The sequence below is a fragment of the Vulpes lagopus genome, chromosome 24 (genome assembly GCF_018345385.1).
Source record: "Vulpes lagopus strain Blue_001 chromosome 24, ASM1834538v1, whole genome shotgun sequence".
Classification (NCBI taxonomy): domain Eukaryota; kingdom Metazoa; phylum Chordata; class Mammalia; order Carnivora; family Canidae; genus Vulpes; species Vulpes lagopus.
The window spans coordinates 30,681,666-30,703,564 of NC_054847.1; the positions used below are offsets into that span (position 1 = coordinate 30,681,666).

The following is a 21,899-nucleotide window of genomic DNA, read 5'->3' on the forward strand; positions in this document are numbered from 1 at the left end:
TGTGTGTGTATACACACATTTTCCATTTTAAAAGTTTAATACCGGGCAGCCCCGGTGGTGCAGCGGTTTAGTGCCGCCTGCAGCCCAGGGTGTGATCCTGGGGACCGGGGATCGAGTCCCACATCAGGCTCCCTGCATGGAGCCTGCTTCTCCCTCTGCCTGTGTCTCTGCCTCTCTCTCTCTCTCTCTCTCTGTGTGTGTGTGTCTCTCTCTGTGTGTGTCTCTCACGAATAAAAAAATAAAGTCTTTAAAAAAAAATAAAAGTTTAATACTTTCTCAGCTAAGAAAACACTCCTAAAATCAATATGGGTTGATGATGTCAAAACATAACATCTTCTAATCCAGTGCTCCATGTAATGACCCATGCGAAAGGAAGCCGAGTAAATGAGGATGACATTGGGTGGCCGTGCTGCAGCAGAACGTTGCCAGATTTTCTTAGATTTGTCTGCAGGGCCCAGTGAACCCAGACCCAAAGGAATTCTTGTGACAGCTCTCTCAACTCTGCTTTGTGAGCTGCCGTTGCCAAAAACTGCAGAAAGTCAAGCAACAGCCTAAGCGGGTGGCAAGATTTAAATATACAACCGTCTTGTAGCCCTTATGTAGCTATCAGATTTCTGAGGTTCTGGATTTTTCTCCGAAGCATTTCATAGCCAAATCAAGCTTGTGAGAATGTTGATTATTCCTGCCATTGCCTTTTTCCTGAAGGAAGCTCCTGATTTGGTGTCAGTTTGTATGTCCGCCTCTTTATCATATAGCCTTAAACCTGTAGCTATTTTGAGTTAACAGTGAGAAATCAGATGATGTTTGCTGTAAAGTATGTACTGAGCCCCGGTCCTGTCTTTTCTACATTCTCGCTTCAGTGTAGCCTGTAATACGTGCATACCCTATGCAGTGTTTTTCTCTTATTGAATTCATCGTCTCATAAAATGCTCCTTGAGAGAAAATGTGGCTTTCACATCTCCTATCTGCGTTCCGTAATATTCAGCAAACATTTGGACGCCTGCTCCATGCCGAGCCATTGCTGGAGATGAAAGATGACTCCTGCCTTCAAGGAGCTTGAATTTGGTGAGAGAGGGAGATAGGAACTGCCCCCCCTTCCCCACCCTTTGCACACACATTCTTCTTCCCATCAAAGAATGTGATGCATGGGCTTCGGGAGCATTCAGGGATTAGCCAAACATTTTTTGGTAGACCAATTAAAAGAAATCATTGAGGAGAATAATTAGGGTTCAAAGCCCCATACTTAATCTCACATTAACCTGGAAAAATAGAAGCAGTGATTCCCATCTGCTGACACACCACCGACTGACAAGGAGTGAATGTTCTAGGCTGGCCGGGCTTCCCTCCAGCAGGGCCAGGGAAAGTATCCCTGATTAGAGCAATTACAGTGACTCCCTGAGCCGGTTCTTAATTTGCTTAATCACACTCACTTCACCAGACTATGCTTTTGGTTTAGGGAGTTCTACGGGAAGAAAAAAAAATGCAAGGTTTGGGGAAAAGGAAAGGAAGCAATTAGGGAGAGACAATTCAAATTCTCCTCCCTCATCAGTTTAGGATTGGCAGGAGAGGAGAATGACATCAATGACCAGGTGTCAATACGAGGAGGCTGATTTGGAAAATGGGTCCTTTGAGTCTTGTCTGGGCGGGAATCATTGAGATCACAAAAGGAAGCAGCTGGTAAGTTCTGGAAACCTTTTCGTGTAAGCCCAGAATCTGAATAATGCACTAAGTGGAGTGGAGTGCATATATTTAAATATTTATGTACAACTGGCTGTTATTTCTTAGCCTCCTCTGCCATGGTCCTATGACTTGATACAGTTGCTTTTAAATGATCATTTTCTAGATGTTAGAAAGGCATTGTACAGAAGAAGCAAAACAAAACAAGACAAAACAAAACAAAAAAACAACTTAGCAAACCAAACAAGAAAAACACAGAAGAGACTATTTTAGAAATCCATCATAGCAAGCTTTGTTTAAGAAGTTTTGAAGGCACCATCGTGTAGGGATTAAAATGGAGAAGTTTGAAATTGGAACCTAATTTATAGTCTATCCATGATTTGCTAACTTTGTAGTCTTGGGCAAGTTACTTATCCTCTTATTAAACTTCACATTCCTTGTCTATAAAGTGGGGCTGATAACTGTACCTTCCTCACAGGGTTGTTGTAAGAATTACATGAACTAATGATGTTAGGTGCCTGACACCCATAAGCGTCCAGTAAATGTTAGCTTAGGAAAGGAAATTATCCTGCATCAGGACACATGGAGAAAAGCATCGGCAAGTCACTGGAAAGTCCTATGTCTGAGAGCAGGAGCTTTGTTTTAGGGACCGAAGCTATGGCTGTGAACCAAGTGGTGCCTGGCACATGGTAGGTGCTCCATAAATATTGATTGAATAACTGAATAAAAGTAGTTAGCTCATTTAGAGTCCATAAATTGGATTATTTTATTATATTAAATTACTGTGCATTTTAAATGAATAAAGTATAAGGAGCAGATTACCAGTTCCTTTGCTCTCCTGTTTGGATTGTGTCAACAGGAGACCCTGTAGGAGAGAGAGAGTCACTACTGATTATAAACACACTTTTCTCCAATACCTCCAGAGCGCGGCAATTTAATATCCCCTTGTGATGAGAGTGTGTGATGGAGAACAGAGGCTTAGCGGGGCTAGATGTTACGGGAAAGTCCTAACTGCATCACAGCTCTCTCATTTGTAAATAGGCCCCACCCAGGGCCATGACCCGTTGGTCCTGCCCTAGTCTGTGGGCAGTGTCTTCCTCTGCACCTCGTGTTTTAGGCCCTTGCACAGAGGGTGGGGAAAGCGTTGGCCTTCTCCACCTAACCCTAGCCTGGAGTCATTTCTCAGACAAGACGTGAGCAAATACCGCCTTAGGAGGAAAGTGTACACATTTGCCAAAGAAAGGAATGCAGTTGTGGGACCTCCTAGCTACAGGATTATGTAAATCATTCAACACTGGTGAAGTTGAAGTTATGAGAGTAATTTCCATTTGTACCATAGCTAATTAGTCTAAGGAAAACGGTGACAGAGGATGTGTTCTGGAACTTCTCAGGAGGTAGCCCTGGAAGCCTGGCTTGGAAGAGCGAGTTTTATTTTTATTTTTATTTTTTTTTAATTTTTTTTTTAAATTTTTTATTTATGATAGTCACAGAGAGAGAGAGAGGCAGAGACACAGGCAGAGGGAGAAGCAGGCTCTATGCACCGGGAGCCCGATGTGGGATTCGATCCTGGGTCTCCAGGATCGCGCCCTGGGCCAAAGGCAGGCGCCAAACCGCTGCGCCACCCAGGGATCCCAGGAAGAGCGAGTTTTAAAGATATCTCTAAGATGCCACATGTAAGTAGCTAATATTTACTGAGTTCAGACTATCTTCCAGACACTCTTCTAAATGCTTGAGATGTATTAATTTACTCGCTTGAGGTCATTATTGTTCTCTCCTTTTTACAAGGAGGAAACTGAGGCACCGGGATGTGAAGTGCCTTGCCCAATGTTAGCACTAACTTTTGACGCTTGATTACATGTAAAATCACCAAAATCCTGAGAAATAGCCCAGGTATGGCAAAATATATAGCTGGTCACTCAGCCAAATAGCAGGAAATTCCCCCTCGCTAGAAGGGCACAAGGAGCCATCGCTTCCTTTCCTACAGGAGTGAGTCCTAGACCCCTCTTACCATGAATCCTTGATGCGAGGGCTTCCCAGGTTGTTGCCTCTTTTCAACTTGAAAGCCTAAAATCTAGAATCTTAGAACCTCTAATGAAGTCACAGGAGATGAGCTCTTTCTAATGATTCAGAGAGCCTAACAGAAATTGTTCATTTAGGGGCAGCAAAACAACATGGGCTAATGAGTGTATAAAAACTCTTTTTGACATTTGTCAAAATTGTATAGCATGTTAATGTAATTTATCTTGTGGGGGGCAGACACTTTTCATGGCAATTGTACTTTTTTAATCTTAAAAATGGATAACTATCTTCTACATACAGTTTAGATAACTCCTTCTAAATGTGGAATCTGGGGGTCTAGGGTCGAGGCAAAATAGAAATGGACTTTGGAGATGAAAACATTAGCCGCTATTGGCCTGTAGTGCAAAAGATATCTTGCTTATAGTCAACAATCACAAGATACTCAAATGGATAGAATGCTTCTCTTCGGCTTTTCTTCCTTATCTATGTTCTCTGCTCGTCTTGCAGACCACTATGACTGTGTTGCCTACCACCACACGATTCATTTCAAAGCCAAATAAAAAATGCTATTTTGTAATTATCTACTATTTGGTCCTGATCTCAGGGTTGTGAATAGAGCCCTGAGTTGGCCTTTGTGCTGGGCATGGAGGCTGCTTAAGATTCTCTCTCTCTTGCACTCCCTCTGCCCCTCCCCCACCTCCCTCTCTAAAAAGTATGTTTTAATAAATTTTTATTTATGTGGGTCAAAAGCCAATAAATCAGTAAAATGAGATACATTCTGAGAAATCTTCCTCCTTCTTCTGTCCTTTTATGTGATTTTTTTTACCCTGTTCCTTCACCCATAGGTCATCACTTCTGTTCATTTCCTGTGTATTGTTGCTGAGTGTATTTATGCATATATAAGTAAATATATAGAGTAATTTTTATTCTATTTTCTCTTCACAAAAAATTAAATTATATCCATAGCTCTGTATCTTTCTCCATTCATATATGTATTTGTACCCGAGAGCTTTTTTTCATGGTGGCTATATATAGGGAACATCCTCATTTTTTTAATGACTATATTATATTTAATTGTGTATGTGCATTATATTTGTGTGTGTGCATATATACACACAACTTCCGATGGACATGGGTTGTTTCCAATCATTTGCTATTATAATGCTGCAATGACCATCATGGCAGTATGCCATTGTTCATGTGTACAGGCTGTATATTGAAAAAATTCCAAGAAGTGAGATTTTGGGTTAAGGGTAAATGCACTTGATATTTTAATAGCTACCAAGTTGCTCCTAAGCAGTCACCTTTCTCCCAGCAGTATATGAAAGCAACTGATTTCCCATGGTCTCCTTAAAAGACAGCATTAGAAAACATTTTTACCTATCAGGCTAGTCAAAATCTGAAGTTATAAAGTATAGTTTTAGTTTGCACTGCTTGTATTTGAAAAGATGCTTATTTTTTCCCCCTGGTGTTTCAAGACTATTTTGTTTGTTTTCCTATGAAATATCTACTAGTTTTCTTTGCTTATTTTTATGTTAGGTTACTTTTCTTATTGATTTCTAGTAGCTCTTTCCATATTAGTGAGATTTTCATTATTTTGTCTATGACATAAGTTGAAGATATTTTTTCCAGGTTTTCTGTTTCTTAGGGTATTTTTTGGTCATGTAGAACTTATTGCTTAATGTAATTGAATTTATCATTTTAATTATATGCCTTCTGGGTTTTGAATAATAATTGGAAAGGCCTTCCCCTGATCCAAGGAAGTCACTCATATTTTCTTCTGGTATTAAAAAAAAACATTTTATTATGGGAAATTTTAAGCATACACAAATTAGAGAAAATAGTATGATAAGCCTCAACTACCCATCCTCCAGCTTCATCAATTAGGAATATTTTTTTAAGTATGTCAGTATATATCAATAACACATAAGGACTTTTTAGAATGTAACCTCTAAATGCTATGACCCCGGTAATTCCTTATGATTATCTAATGCTGTTCTGTGTTCAGAATTTTCTCTTGTGGAACTTTTATGGCTTTATGTGTGTGGCATAAGGTATGTATCCAGTCTTTTTTCCCCCCTGGTTATCCAGTTGTCCCAATTCAACTTCTTAGAGTAAAATCTGATCTTACTGGTTTGAGGAGCCACCTTTACCATATAACAAATTCCCATGTGTATTTGAGTCTATTTCTGGACTTTCTGTTCTGTTTCATTTGTCTACTCATGTGCAACTATGTTTTGTTTTTTTGTTTTTTTTTAAGATTTTATTTACTAATTCATAAGAGACAGAGAGAGAGAAAGAGAGAGAGAGAGAGGCAGGCAGAGACACAGACACAGGAGAAGCAGGCTCCATCCAGGAAGCCCGACATGGGACTCGAACCCAGGACTCCAGGATCACACCCTGGGCCAAAGGCAGGCGCCAAACCGCTGAGCCACCCAGGGATCCCCGCAACTATGTTTTAATTATTGCAGCAATCTTTTAATGTCTGTTGGGAGGAGTCATTCTCTAAGAGAAATAGTCATCTACTCCAACTCATGCTATATAAAAATGGCAGAAAATTATAGTTGGTAGTCCAGCCTCCTCAGGTCAGGGATGGGCCTGATTTAGGAATTGACAAGGCATGGGAGTTGAATGTGTGAGAGTGAATGTAGTCCCTAAGAAGAGTAATGGTAATTACATACTATAGCAAGGTAAATAGTAATTACGTAAGGGCATGAAACTCAGGGCAGGTCCTCATCTAAAAGGTGGGAGGAGGAAGAGGAACCCAGAAGGGAAAAAGGACATGGTTTTGATGGTTGAAGCTTTGCCCTGGTAACTAGCCAATCCTGGTTTTCTTTGGCAAAGTCAGGAAGGCTAATAATAGAGAAGGTTGAAATACTGCTGTATGCGCGCTCCGGGGAGCTGATCAGAGACCAGAAATGTGTTGCGAAGCGTCAACAGCCTGGGTGAAGTGTGTAAAGGAGACCGTGCCATGCTGTAATTCTGCTATGGACACTTCACAGGCCTGGACTGGCAGTGACCTGAACACCAAAGTGGCCTGGGTGCTGATTTGTGTCCCTGAGGGTCCAAGGATGAGCCTCTTCATACATTTCCCAGGAAGAGCAGTGAAGATGTATCTTCTAAGCTTTCTTTCTAGAAGACAGTACTGAATCTATCTAACAAGATATCTTTGCTGGAAATGATATGAGTGAGATAACTTCTAATATGAGTTCTCCTCAGAAAGATATCCAAAGTATTTATTTAGCAGGACCAAATCATAATTATTTCCCCCCTTTGAAATGCACATATCTACTAGACTCTGTCTACACCTTCATAGAAGCCCAAAGAATGCTAAGGTGGTCAAAGCACATATCTACTAGACTCTGTTTATACCTTCATAGAAGCCCAGAGAATAAGGTGGTCAAAGCATGGGGGAAAGGCCTGGATCACTGCATTATGACTTCATTCCCCAGCAGACACCCTTAATAACCTTTGGCACAGCCCGTAACCTTCTCATCTCCGATTTCCTCATTTATAACCTGCAGATGAGCACAGGGCACTTACCTCACAAGGACATGTGGGGAAGATGAACTAGTTTCAGACAGGAAAGTTCTTTGAAGATGAGTCATAGGGTATAGTTGCTAATTTGAGGCTACACAGCCATGAGCTAGGGTAACCACCTGCTGCCCAAACACTGACAGCTGAGGGGAAGTAGAAATCAGTCTGTCTCAGAGTTAAGGAAGTGGACCTTGCAAACTGAATTAATGGGTTAAAGTCAACCTGATTCAAGCATTTATTCAAGCAGTTTATTAACTGCTTAAATACTGGGCAATCATGGTGGGGGCTGGGAGGGGGTGGGGATTGGGCTACGCAGGAGTGATAAGCCTGAAGGGCAGGCACTGTACTTGCTGTGAGTGGTTATTACCTACGGTGGATACGATAGCCCAGAACCGCAACTCTGGGCTAGAAGTCTGTCATCTTTGCCATCAGTAGTGTGACTGGGCGTCAGTTCCAGGGGGCTGCACCTTCTGGCATACTGGAAGGGATGAAATAGGGTCATCAGTGCTTCCTTACTCCCTCATCTTACAGATGCCACTCTTACCACATCCTTAAGCACGTCTTCTCACTTAGGTGCTTTCAGTGAAGGGGGCCTTTGGGTCCACTAACAAGATGGAACTGCTAAAAGGAAGACTCCCTTTTTTGGCCTCTTTTGACTTCTGTCGTTGTAAGCCACTGTTTTAAAACCTGCACTCAGGTGTGCTTTATTTTAAGTACAAGGTAAAAGGGACTATTTAGGCATTATCACAGAACACTTTCTCTGCCAGTAAGGAGTTTTATGGTCTGGAAATTGGTACAGAATATGGATGAGATCTCAATGTACATTTTGAGCTGAACTTTTTTTTTCCACCCTCTTTCAGTTGTCCTTGAGTGAGGGTAGCAGGGAATGGAAGAGGAGGAGGAAAGAAAATTAAGAAAGGTGGGTATGAGTAATCTTGGAAGGTGAAGTACGGGGCATTTGGGGCAAATGAGGCTACCAAAAACATTATCCCAGTAGGAAGGTTTGGGATTGCAGATGAGTAACCAGAAACCTAACCAAAGGGGGCAGGTCGAGAACATTTCTTCAGTGAGAAGCCTATTGCCCTATACAAACTAGTGTTGGTTCTAAAAATATAAGATCTTAGGAAGAGCAGACTACAGGGCAAAGCACCATTGCATTAATATGGGATTCCAGTTTACAGTGGATTTATTATATTTTTGAAAACTTACATCTCTGTGCAGATATTTATATTTATAGGTACTCTATTGCAGTAAGAGGGTGCAACCCGAATATACGAAAGCTTCAGTGGGCTTTAGTACTATGTCCATAACAGTATGTGTTCTGTTTTCTCAGCTCTTTTATTGAAGTTCAAGAATTTGTCCATCTCTCTACTTACTTAATGATACTCTTCAATGACAGTGGGAACAGATAAAGCTGAGTTTTGGTGGGCTTGTGATATTTGTACGAGATTATAACCTTCTAGATTTAGCTTCTGTGTAATCTCATTTTCTTTCTATAGTCTTCATTCTCACCTTGAGATGGTTTGTAGCATAAATTCAACTGTTGCTTTACCATAAGGCAATAGTAATATTTGCTAGTAAAGGGGGACTGTTTATTCACTATAGCTGTTTCTATGATAAGTCTGCTATAACAATAAGCCTTGATGCTTTGGTCCAAAGTGATTCCTGGTATTTTAAGACTAGATTCAAGGCTCAGCCAGGGTCCTGGCAGGCACCTGGTAGGAAGATGGCATATTCAAGGGCATATTCAGACTGGTGTGATTTGAGAGAATTAATAGAGCACTGTTCATAGTGGTATGGCTAGATTTAGGAAAACCAGCAAGAGATAGTACCAGACCGCAGAGGTAGTAACAGAGAAGAGTTAATTCTATTCTGCAGGCTTACAGGACAAGGGCAAGGAGAGAGAATGGCTATCAGAACCCAGGAGAAGGTAGCTGTGGAATCAGGTACTAGACAGGAGCTGAGAGGTGTGATAACAGCCAGGCAGGATGTGAATCAAGGGAACAGGTATCCTAGTCTCAATTTCTTCCCATCCTCTAACCTGCCAGTTTCTGCTATTAGCCAAACCCAATTGGAAGCCTGCAGAAAAAAAGAGCTGTGAGAGTGGTCTTTGTAGCTTGGCTTTGCAGGACACAGAACAGGGTGGAGGGGGATGGCGGGTGGGTCTGGAGGGGCAAAAGATGAAAGCCTGGCAGGGTTCATTTCCCTTCTGTCCTGCGAGGATAGCTCGGGAAGATGTGATCGTAGCCTTTTTTTAAGCTTGACATCGTATGTGTCGAACAACACGTGAATACACTAGTTCATAGTTGGGTAGACCTTCAGTTGCTGAAAAGAGAGTTCTCATAATTTCCACAGGGTTTACCTAAAATCTACACAAACAATTGAAATGGGAATGCTACTGGTAGAGAAGATGAAAAAGTTGTGTTTTTTTCCAATTTATTTTTACTGATAATGCCTGCAATTGTGTGAGACCTTCAGAAACTTTCAGCTCTTCTACAAGCAAGGACGAGAACTTGCTGTGCCCAGCTCAGTGCTAAGCAAAGAAGGATACAGTCTTATGTCCCCAAAAGAACCCCAAGCTTTTTTCAGAGTAGAGCTAACCCATGGGCTGGAGCAGACACAGTAAGGTTGAAAGATGAGCAATATTGGAAGTAGGCCTTTAAAGAGGAGTGGCAAGTACAGGTAAGGACACATGAGAGCACAGAGCTTCATGCTTTTGACAGCAAACATGGTAAGAACAACTGCCTACTATGTAAGTACAGGCAAAGAATATAGATTTATCAGAAAACAGATTAATGAAAATGCTAAGCTTAGGCCAATTGTTTCCACATATATTCTAGAATACTTTTCCTAAAATTGGTCTTCAGAGGAATTTCACATCCTTCGCTCATATATGCTCAGACAATCACGGAATTTGAGAGCTGAAAAAATGTTTATTGGATTTCAGTCTTAAATCGAATAAGTGTTACATACTCTTAATGATATTTGCCAGCAGCTAATCCATAGAGGAACCAACCCTAGATCTCTACATTTAGCTTCCTAATTGATTTAATAATTTGACAACAATAGCAATGGGTAAGGGACTTATTTATTCTCTACTTTTATGCAAAACAGATATTTAATATCTCTGTTTTACTGATAGGGAAACTGAGTCTCAGACGATTAGAGGGATTGGCTTCAAGATAGTAGATCCAGCCAGTGATGGGGTCAGAATTTGCACCCAGGCCGGAGTGTCTACAAAGGCCATTCTTTCCCCGTTATACTAGACAGCATTTACATGTGACTTTACCCTTGTGGGATCATGAACTATTGCTTAAATGCAGTTTTTCATGTTGCAATTAAAACACTATTTAATGCACATAATTTTTCAGTTTCCTCTGGGAATATGAAATCATGCACATATATATCTTTATATATGTACATTTCCTTCTGCTCCAAGCGGTAATAGTGACAATTTATAGAGCAAGTGACATGCTATAACTTTGTTATATATGCAGAATGCAGAAATATTTTATTAGGATTGCTTTTATAAGCTTGTCAGCTTCCAGAGAGTTCGTTGAATAATCTGTCCCGGATTTTGTGACTATGCAAAAGTCAGCACCATATTCTTTTGCCATAGCATGCAGTTTATTGTTGTTTTCTAAAATCTCTTCCTGTTTTCAGAATGATATCCACGAACATGTTATTTACTTGTGCGATACGTTTTTAGCTGTAGAATCAAGAACGAAATTGAGCTAGTGGGGGCCCTATAAACAGTGGTCAGTGTCATAAGACCCTAGCACAGAAGAAAGATGATGGGCCAAATACATAGCAACAGTTCTGCATCCTAAAGCTCTCTCAATTGAAAGATCACCCTGTGGGTGCTGAAAACAGCTGACATGATTGGTAATACAGTCTCTCATATAGAGTTCTAGGGACACTTTTACAACCTGGCATGTAGTTAGCACTTAAAGAAGTCATTCAATTAAATATATCCACGTATGTGTATATGCGCCTATGTACATGTATGTGGGTGTGCATATATTCATGCATAGATATCCAAATTTATTGCCTGAGATTTCTGCTTTAGTGTAGACATTCTCTCATGTTAGAATACATGCAGAGAGAGTCAAACGAGAAAACACATCTCTGTGAACACTTTATTTTTATGGTCCTTTTCCTATGTCACTTGAGACCAAATGAAGTCAGAGGTCCTGGCCATCATCTATACACTGACCCTGAAAGCTAAGTTTTCTCGGTTGAGTTGTATATGCCATATGAGAATGCATGCTTGGCATGAAACATTCCTCCAAATGTAGAATAATGGATTCTTAGCCAGCTGTTGGACATTTCAGCCTAGATTTCTATTATGAAAGCTTTGATTGGTTATTAAAAGAAATGGGTTCACTAAAGCAAGCAAGACTATGGAACATAAAAACAAAGCCTTCCGCGCCCAGCCTATGTGGCTGCTTGGTTTATGTCTCTGCAGTTCTGCCAATGGAATTGCTCGTTAGCAGTACCAAACACCTGTGTGCCTGCAGCTCTCTTTGCAGAACTTCCGTCCACTTGTATCTTTCTCTCAAATTTAAAGACTCCCTTCGCCCATGGAGAAGAAAATAATCTCTCTCATTTGCCTCCCCGACAGCAGAAATATCTCTATAGAATTACCTTTTAATATTATGCCCTTTGCTTTTTTTTTTAAGAAATGGCCTATTGAAGGACGCATCTGGAGCTCTTTGAAACAAATTTCAGGCATTATCCATAAGTTGTTTGGTGCTCTCTGTATGACAAGACATAGGGCCCATTAATTTGAGAATTAAGTATCAGAGTTTCCTTTTATCATGTAATGAGAATATGTGTCCCATGTGTGTCCCTTCGCTCCTAAGAAGTACAAGTGAAAGGTGACACGCAGTAGAGGAACACCATGCATGAAAGTGTAGTGGTTAAGATCTTTCCTCTCATCTAATAAGGTTCTTACTCTATTTTGAGAGCCTTAATGCATAAGTAACTTGGCATAAGCCTCCTAAAAATCATTTAGGATAAAAACTGGGCAAAAATTACTTCACTTATGTGAAGGACACTCTCAAATTTAATCAGTCGACATATATTTATTTATTAGGTTCCCACCATTTGTCCAAATAGTTCAATAACACATGGCAAACCAATGTTGATTCTTTTTAGAAGGAGCACAGTTTCCAATTTCTAATCATCTAAGCTTTTTAATCTTGTTCATATGGAGTTCTTAACCATCTCCTCCAGTATCATCAAAGCCTTTTCAAAAAAGATGTAAACTCATGTTTTTGACAAAGATGAAGTAGAAAAGCTATTACTTGGAAAGAGTTGTTAATTTTTTTTTCATAAAATTTGAATCACATTTAGAAAGTTGTCTTTAAAATTGATTAGAGGGCAGCCCCAGTGGCCCAGCGGTTTGGCGCTGCCTTCAGCCCAGTGTGTGATCCTGGAGACCGGGGATGGAGTCCCATGTCAGGCTCCCTGCATGGAGCCTGCTTCTCTCTCCCTGCCTCTCTCTCTGTCATGAATAAATAAATAAAATCTTAAAAAATAAAATAATAAAATAAAATAAAATAAAATAAATAAAATAAATAAAATAAAATAAAATAAAATAAAATAAAATAAAATAAAATAAAATAAATAAATTAGAGGGGGGATCTCTGGATGGCTCAGTGGTTTAGCACCACCTTCAGGCCAGGGCATGATCTTGGAGACCCAGGATCCAGTCCCACATTAGGCTTCCTGCATGGAACCTACTTCTCCCTCTGCCTGTGTCTCTGCCTTTCTCTCTCTCTCTGTGTCTCTTATGAATAAATAAATAAAATCTTTAAAAAAATTGATTAGAGTAGTTTTCCACCCAAATTGCACACTTATTGCCCTGTATTAACTAATGATTAGATTTAGATTTGTCATTTGCATAACAACATTACTTTAATATTAGCACTGTTTTAGAATTATTTTTATCAGGTGGCACAGAGAAGAAAAAACTATCTTAGCACTGCAAAATGTGCAGCCTTCTGCTTAGAAATGAGATAATCATTTCTGTGAATCTTTGATCCCATGTTGAGGAGATTTTTAAAAAGTTCTTACCCTTTTTTTTTTTTTTGTTCTTACCCTTTTAAACATTATAGCAGGAATCTGAAATATGGGAATACTGCGTTACATTTATAGCTTTTTATGGCATAACTGGAATTCTTCATTAATACCCTTCCATAAAAATAATAAAATATTAGAGGTGGAAGGAACCTTGGCAGTCATGCATTCCAACTTTTCATTTGGTTGCAAGAAAGATAATTCCTGAATACCCTTTAGAAATTAGTGCATAGAACTCAGTACTGTTTACCAGATTTGGTCCAGCTAGTATGGCATGGAGTTGGACAGTTATATCCCTTGATCTGATTTCTGTTCTCCTGCTAATGATATCTGAAGAAATGAGGAGGGAAGGTAGGTATCTAACATTTCTTCAACACCATCTAAGTAAAAGGTGATTTACCTATGTAATTATACCCAATTCACACAGCAGCTTAATAAATTTACCTACATGGCTCTGAGCCTTACTTATCTTATTGACAAATAGGACAGTATTTCTTAACTTTGTGGTTACCTGGTTAGTAAATGTAGAACCAGAATTTATAGTTTTCATAAGAAATTGAACATGGCACAAAGAAATGAAGACATTCCATGCTCAAGGATTGGAAGAGCAAAAATTGTTAAATTGTCTACACTACCTAACACACTTAGTGCAATCCCTATCAGAATACTAGTCCATTTTTCAGAAACAGAAGAAACAATCTTAAAGTTTCTGTGGAACCACAAAAGACCTCAAACAGCCAAAGCAACCTTGAAAAAGGAAAGCAAAACTGTGGAGGCATCATAATTCTGGATGTTAAGTTTTATTACAAAACTGTAGTAATCAAAACAGTATGGTATTGGTGCAAAAACAGACACCTAGATCAATGGAACAGAATAGAAAACCCAGAAATTGAACCCACAACTATATGGCCAATTACTCAACAAAGCAGGAAAGAACATCCAATGGGAAAAAGTCTCTTCAACAAATGGTGTTGGGAAAACTGGACAGCTACATGCAGAAGAATGAAACTGGACCACTTTCTTACACCATACACAAAAATAAATTCAAACTGGATGCAAAAATCTAAATGTGAGACCTGAAACCATAAAAGTCCTAGAAGAGAGTAGAGGCAGTAACTTCTTTCTAGATATGTTTCTGGAGGCAAGGAAACAAAAGCAAAAATGAACCACTGGGACTTCATCAAGATAGAAAGCTTCTGCACAGCGAAGGAGACAATCAATAAAATTACAATGGAACCTACAGAATCGGAGAAGATATTTGCAAATGACATGTCAGATATCTGACATGTATATCCAAAAATATACTATATTTATTTTGGATACTAAATAAATATACCAAATATAGTATATGTAGTATCAAAAATATAAGAAACTTAAAAGACTCAACACCCACAAAAAAGAATACTCCAGTTAAAAAATGGTCCAAAGACATGAATAGACCTTTCTCCAAAGAAGAGATAGAGATGCCCAACAGACACGTGAAGAGATGCTCAACATCACTCATCAGGGAAATACAAATCCAAACTATAATGAGATAGCACCTCACACCTGTTAGTATGGGTAAAATCCGTTAACACAAGACACAAGTGTTGGCCAGGATGTGGAGAAAGGGGAGCCCTCTTGTACTCTTGGTGGGAATGCAAACTAGCGCAGCCACCCTGGAAAACAGTATGAAGGTCCTCAAAAAGTTAAAAATAGCACTACCTTGTGATCTAGCAATCCTAGTACTAGACATTAGCCCAAAGGATACAAAATTACTCATTTGAAGGGATACATGCACACTGATGTTTATAACGTCATTATCTGCAATAGCAAAATTATGAAAACAACTCCAGTATCCAGCTGATGAACAGATAAAGATAAACACTGGAAAAAAAAATACAATGGAATGTTACTCAGCCATAAAGAACTCAATCTTGCCCTTTGCAATGATATGGATGGAGCTAGAGAGTACTATGCTAAGTGAAATAAGTCAGAGAAAGACAAATACCACATGATTTCACTCATATGTGGCATTTAAGAGACAAATGAACAAAGGAGGGAAAACGATGCAAACAAAGAAAGAGACTCTTAACTATAGAGAACATACTGATGGCGGCAAGAAGGGAGATGGCTGGGCGGATGGATTGAATTGGTGATGGGGATTAAGACGTACGCTTGGTGTGAAGAGCGCCGGGTGTGGTATGGAAGTGTCGATTCACTGTACACCTGAAACTAATATTGCACCGTAGGTTAACTAACTGGAATTTAAATTTTAAAAAATGCTGACCCAGAAAAAAACGTAGAACCAAAATTATATTCTGGGTGCCCTTTCTGAATCTCAAGTCTGTTGTTGTTCCTCCTCTCTAAGATGATTGTTTTAACCCTTGTCAGACGCTTCTCATGTTGAGTTTTTGGCCCCAATAATATATGTGCGTATAGGGATTGTGTCTCTTCTGTATTGTTTTCTAAGTGCTTAGCAGAGTACCTGGTGTACATGCATGACTTATAGTCCTACTACTTTCAAGATTTGGACAAGCTGATACTGAGAGATTGAATAATGACCCGATTTTTTCCCTGGTGAATGTTGTTATTCAAGAATAAAGTCCATGGAGATTTTGTATTTTCAGATGAAGATAATACATGGGGAATAAGGTAAAATTCCCTCTGTGATTTGCTCCAGGCACATAGAGAAGGTAGATTAGATATCTTTTTTTTAAATTTAATTTATTTTTTTTAAGATTTTTTTTTTTTTTTTTTTAAGTCATGAGAACAGACAGGAGAGAGAGACAGACACAGGCAGAGGTAGAAGCAGGCTCCATGCAGGGAGACTGACATGGGACTCGATCGCGGATCTCCAGGATCACGCTTTGAGCTGACGGTGGCGCTAAACTGCTGAGCCACCCGGGCTGCCCCTAGATATCTTTAAAGAAATTAATATTTTTAAAAAGATTTTGAGCCAGCAAGCACGAGCAAGGGGCAGAGGGAGAAGCAGGGTGCCCGATGCACGGCTCGAACCCGGGACCCTGAGATCATGATCTGAGCTGAAGGTTAGACACTAAACCAACTGAGCCACCCAGAGGCCCCAAGAAATTCATAGTTGAACTTAGGAGGAAAATACTTTTCATGTACCAGAAATGGAATACCTGTTAGAGAAGGGAGGGGCTGTAGTCTGGGGAGCAGGCTCTCGATAGCCAGGCAAGGTTAGCAGTTGAGTCTTCGGTCCCCCTGCAAGGAAGGGAGCTAGCACAGTGTCTGGGCGTAAGTCCCACTGACACTGTTCTTGAATGTAATGGGATCCAGAGTATCTCCATTGGTCATCGTGGCCAAAAGGAGGTAAGGTAAACCTTGTTGCAGGTGGTAAGGTTTTCTGGCAAATTTCTCCTCTTGAGAGGAACATTTTCACTGTGTCTGTTCCTCCTGAGTAAAATCTCAGCACTCATTTTGAATTTCCACTTTGCCTTCTACTCTTTTTACAAGGGAAGCCAGGCCTATTAAAGTTTGTCATTAAAATGTCTTACGGTGGGATAAGTGATGCTTTCAGGAAGGTGCGAATGTGAGTGTTGATGGGCGTGCTGGACTCAGCCGAGCTGCCTCCTTTAAATTATCCTTTTCATTTGTTTTATTGGCAGTCAGAGTTAGCCTTGGCTTGCTCACTCCTTGCTATCAACTGCGCAGGAAGTACCAGCGTGTGCCACATCTGTTTGGTCTCTTCTTTTTCAAATCTCCTTATGAGTCCCTTTCTGTATCTTTGGACACGCAGCCAACTCCTGACCGCTCACAGTCTCCGTCTTGCTTGCTAAGCAAGGTGTTCCTTATAGATCAGAGCTAAGATGTCGGTTCTATTCCAAAAGGTATTTATTGGGCATTTACCATGCACTGAACCCAGACCTAGGGAATTTAAAAATAGAGTAGGTCGTTTTCCTATCCCCAAGACATTCATGACGTCAAGGATGTGCTGTGGCTTGAAGCCCCCGTCAGCTTTGCACGTTTTCTGTGGAAGCATGAAATGCCACATGGGCCAGGGTGATGGTTCTTACTCAGACCTGCTCACAGTCAGGCTTCTGGACCTAGTGCCCTGTCGGTCCTTTATTCTGGGCAGTAGTAGCCCAAAGTCTCCGGTGGGTTTTGTAAGATGTAAAACAAGAGACGTCACCTTGTTTCATTTCAGTAAACACAACTTTTTTTGAATTGATAGTGGTTCCTCTTTCCAGAGCCCTTCCCTGGTACGTTTAACATGTGAAATGCTGAGCCTCTGCATGCAAAGATGAAGGCATATGAATCAAGGAGATTGTGCCTCTGTGGCAGATGTAATTTTCAGAAATTATGACTATTTTATATGTCTTGAGGGCTGGTATACTTGCATCTAAAAAATAAATGCACCTACTCTGGAAAAAAAAATTGGTAAACCTGGCAGCCTGCCATTCCCTGGAAGACTTGAGAGTTGCCCATCCCTGCGGTATCCCTGCAGGTGTGCCCTGTAGAAAGTGCCGCTATCTTTTGGCAAAGAAGCACGCTGCCTTCTGCAGCAAGAATTATCATACTTTCCAAAGAGATCATAAAACAAGTGGAAGGCCAGCACCACAGGTGAGGGATTTCTGACCAGGCCTACCATCTGGGGAAAAAAAAAGGATAAAGATAATGTGCTCTGTCTGGAGAGGAATGTTTTTGAGCTACCCTTGAATTTGAGGAGTGTGTACCAGATACCTAATGTATGTATGGAATTTTCTTAGTGTCAAGTATAAAACATCCAAGTCGAAGGAAAGCAAACCCTAACAGCTGTATCCTGAATGCAGCAGGCACGTGGGGCTCAGATTCCTTTGAGATCCTCAGCAAAGGGGTAAAATACATACAGACACAAAATTTTGCAAATAACCCTAAGAAGCTTACAGGTCACCCCTCCCCCCACGAAGAGCTCTGCTCTATGCGATGGTGCTGGAGAAAGTACCAGAATGGGGGAGTCTGATTCATACTATTTTCCCCTTCTAGAGCAAAATACAAGCTCTGCAGTAACCTTGTTCTGCAACCAAGACGGCAGCGAAAGCCTACTCAGCAGAGTCTCAGCCGATGATTTTCAGTTCAGAGTCTCCGCGAAATGATTCTGAATGTAAAACAACTTTCAGATACCGTAGTTAGTCATTTGCTTTCTCATTATCCTAATGTCTTTTGGTTGTGAAAGATAAAACAGTCGTGTTAACACAAACCTGTCCGCTGCAGGATAGATAGAGACCGATCTGGGTACTTAGAGCAAAACAGGGTAGGCGAATAGATTATAAAGCGAGCTCTGGGACATAGGAGGCATTTTTATTTAGTGTTTTCCTCATTCGACGAGTAAGACCCCAGCAGCCCTGGAGAATTTTGATGGAATCAGGCTGTGCTGTTTTAGTTAAAAGTGGAAATGAAAAGTCACAAATCCATATGGAAACAATATTCTTACGGCTTCTTTCCCACTACTATTCAGGTGTAGCAGGCTAGGATAAGCCATGTGGGAACATCCTAGGGACGCTGTGTGCCAGGCAGTGTGCGAGGAGGATCCTTACACATGGTCTCTGAGCCTCATTTGTAGGATGGCAATGAGGTCACATTCCCTATGGTGCTGTTTTGAAGAATGGGGAAACCAAAAATACAAACCCCATCCTCGGGTTTGCTATTCATTCAGTTGTTTTTAAGTTGTCTGTTGTCCGCTTGCTCTTTTACTCAGAGAAACCTTTGTGATTCACAGATAAGGGAATTCTCAATTCCTCTGTAGTCTCTATTATGGGCATCCTTTTATTCTGGGAGTTAGAAATCAGGCTAGGGATTTGTGACCCTCTGCAGAGACAAAGCATTTCTTTCAAAATTAGATCATCTGAAACCAAACAGTTCCCTGATTTTGTCAGATCCAAAATCAAAAAGCCTAAGCGCCTTTATAACCTGGGCCTACCACCTCTGACTGTCTACTCGCCTCCCTCCCCTGCCCCCAGAACACGCCAGTCATGCTGGCCACCTTCTGAGCTCCCCAGCAAGGCACACTTCTTCCCATCTTGGGCCTGGGGTGTCTTTTCTCTTGATTATTTGCTTAGATGCTTGCTTCTCATCCTGGGTTCACCACGTATGTGAAGTAGCTCCTCCAATTCAAGCACATCTCTTAAATGTTCTTACCTGAGGATCAGGACTATCTGAAATTACATTTTTCCCATACTGCCTATCTTCTTCCAAAATTCACACTTCATGAGAGCAAAGACCTTGTTGGAGATCCAGTAATAACAATGTCTTTCTATGCGTTGCACGTCAATAACGACATACTGAAGGGATGGGCTTGTGTCTCATAGAGATTACATGAGGAAAACCAGGGGTTCTGGCTTGTGATCCCTGTTTGGGAATTTGTTCATCACAGTGAATACTTATCTAGTGAGGAGCAGAAAAAGGCAAACATAGCTAATTAGATAGTGCTTCACATGTATTAACTAATTTAATCCACTTATGAGGTAAGTGTGATTATTATTACTTCCGTTTCATCGATGTGGTATTGGGAGGTTAAGGAACTTGCAGCCGGTATTCCAGGTATATGCTCAAATACTGAGCCAGTGCTCTTTACTACCAGACAGAAAGTGCCCATGTGCCCAGCATTCGGTTGAGTGCGTCATACACATGACGTCATTTAGTCCATGTTTCTGCACCCTGAGGTAGGGACTGTTGTTATGCCTCTTCTACAGATGGGCAAGCTGAGGCTTAGAAGGCTTAAGCAACTTGCCTGAGGTCCCATATTTGCTTAGTGATAGAAAAGGGACTCCATGTAGACAATATGATTCTGAGGCCTATAATCCTTGGCATCATCTCCATTATACTGGAATGTGGATTGCTATTGAAACACAGTGAATCTGAGGTTCTTGAAAGAGGAATTAGTCTCCCCTGCTCAAAGATTCTCTCCTGGTGTAGTCGGGGGTCTTCATTCCTTGGCTCCAGATTCACCGTGAACATGGAACAGTACGATTCAGAGAAATGACTGGGAGAAGCAGAATTTGCACCAGTATAATGACTTGTCTGGAAGGAATAACACAGCCGTAAGAAATGTCCGTTTCTTCAGAAAGAGCATAAGAATAGGATTTAGAAATCTGATAACTCTGAAAGGTCAATTTTGGTTTCTAAAATGAACCAGGGCAAAATTTTGTATACATATGTGTGTGTGTATGTGTGTGTGTGTATAAAGTCTCATGTAAAATATATACAAACAATAGGTCTCGTTCTGTCCTGAGCTGAGATGCGGTGTATAAAGCTTAGCACTATTGATTTTTGAAACTTATCGGGTTTCCCTTTATACCAAGAACCTCCTTAAAGACTCAGTTCTGTCAGTGGCAGGGGCCACCTGTAGGGATGGGGGTGCCGTGGCCATACTTCGTCTGGTGTCCCATTCCTTCTCCGTAGGTTGGTTTTGCATGTCTGGCTAATAATGCCCATCTACGCACAACACAAGAGGGGGAGGAGGTAAAATCCCTAGATTCCACGCATTATTACCCTGGCTTCAAACAAAATATCCATGTGAAGGATTATGCTCATATGTGCAGAGATCAAACTTTTCTTCTCTGAAAAATTCTCTAAACCTCCTGAGACTAGCTGATTCAGCAGGAAGAAAATGAGTTCAGGCAGTATTATTGAACTCTGAGATTCTAGCATTTTCACAGACTTGTACTACAAGTGCTGTTACCTGCACAGTCCTCGGAGTCTAGCTGAGCCTGTATTTGATGCTCACAATGACCCAAACGTGTGGGCGGAACGGGTGTTATTAAGCCACTTTACAGATGAGGAAATTGAGGTTAATAGAGCTTAAAGAGCTTGCCCAAGGTCAGGAAGCTAATAAACAGCAGAGCCAACATCTGAACCAAAGTCTTTGGACTCCAAGTTACATCCTTTGCTGCTGCCTACACCTCTCCCTCACCCGAGAGAGCCTGTTTGTGCTGACACTGTAGGTTCTTAGCATCTCTGATTTTCTTACCACCAGGTTGCTTCTCGAGGGTAGGGCCCCTGGGACTTGGGATGTGCCGTCTTACTCTGGGCTCTGTGGACGGCTGTTGTTTCGTTGGGCATCAGACCGCCCGCTTTGTCTTTGAAAGCGGCGAGTAGTGTCCGTGGGCCAGGACTGACATTGGCTTTGAGCTTTTCAGGCAACTGTTATTCTGTTTCCTCAAGACCCTCCTGGTAGATTCTTATACCGCATGTGACAGACACAGGTGGGCCTGGCATTCGGCCCGTGACTCAGTTCTCTTCCCCAGGTCTCTGGAGCTCTGGGATCCAGCAGAGACTCGATTTCCCAAGTTCATTGATCTTCCACACACTGTCCTTCCCACCGCTCCGCCTCTTGAGGTTGCTTCCAGGTGTTGAAAATGTTGCGAACGTTGAGTTTCTCAAAAGCAAGTGTTTACTCAGGGAGTGGAACGACAAAGAGGTGGACATGCCCATGAAGCCTGGTGGTTTAGAGAGTGGGTGACTCAGCACTGATTCCCCAGCCGGCCTCTGGCAGTGAGGGGACGGGGCGCAGCGCTGCCCATGCTGCCACTTGTCCCCCCGGGCCTGCAAGGCCTCCAGGTGCTGGCTCCGTGCTGCGGGAGCTGCAGGGGCCTGCACAG

The 21,899-nt window shown here is 41.2% G+C and overlaps 1 protein-coding gene across 9 annotated transcripts in view; it reads left to right on the forward strand.

Annotated features, from left to right (window-relative positions):
* Positions 1-21,899, forward strand: part of LYPD6B (LY6/PLAUR domain containing 6B) — a 167,698-nt gene that overhangs the window by 136,837 nt on the left and 8,962 nt on the right. The window contains exon 4 of one of the 9 annotated variants that reach the window (XM_041739272.1): positions 8,094-8,152. The exons of the other annotated variants lie outside the window; for them this stretch is intronic. The gene's annotated coding sequence lies outside the window, so the exon portion shown is untranslated. The remainder of the gene's footprint in view (positions 1-8,093; positions 8,153-21,899) is intronic. 9 annotated transcript variants of the gene reach the window in all.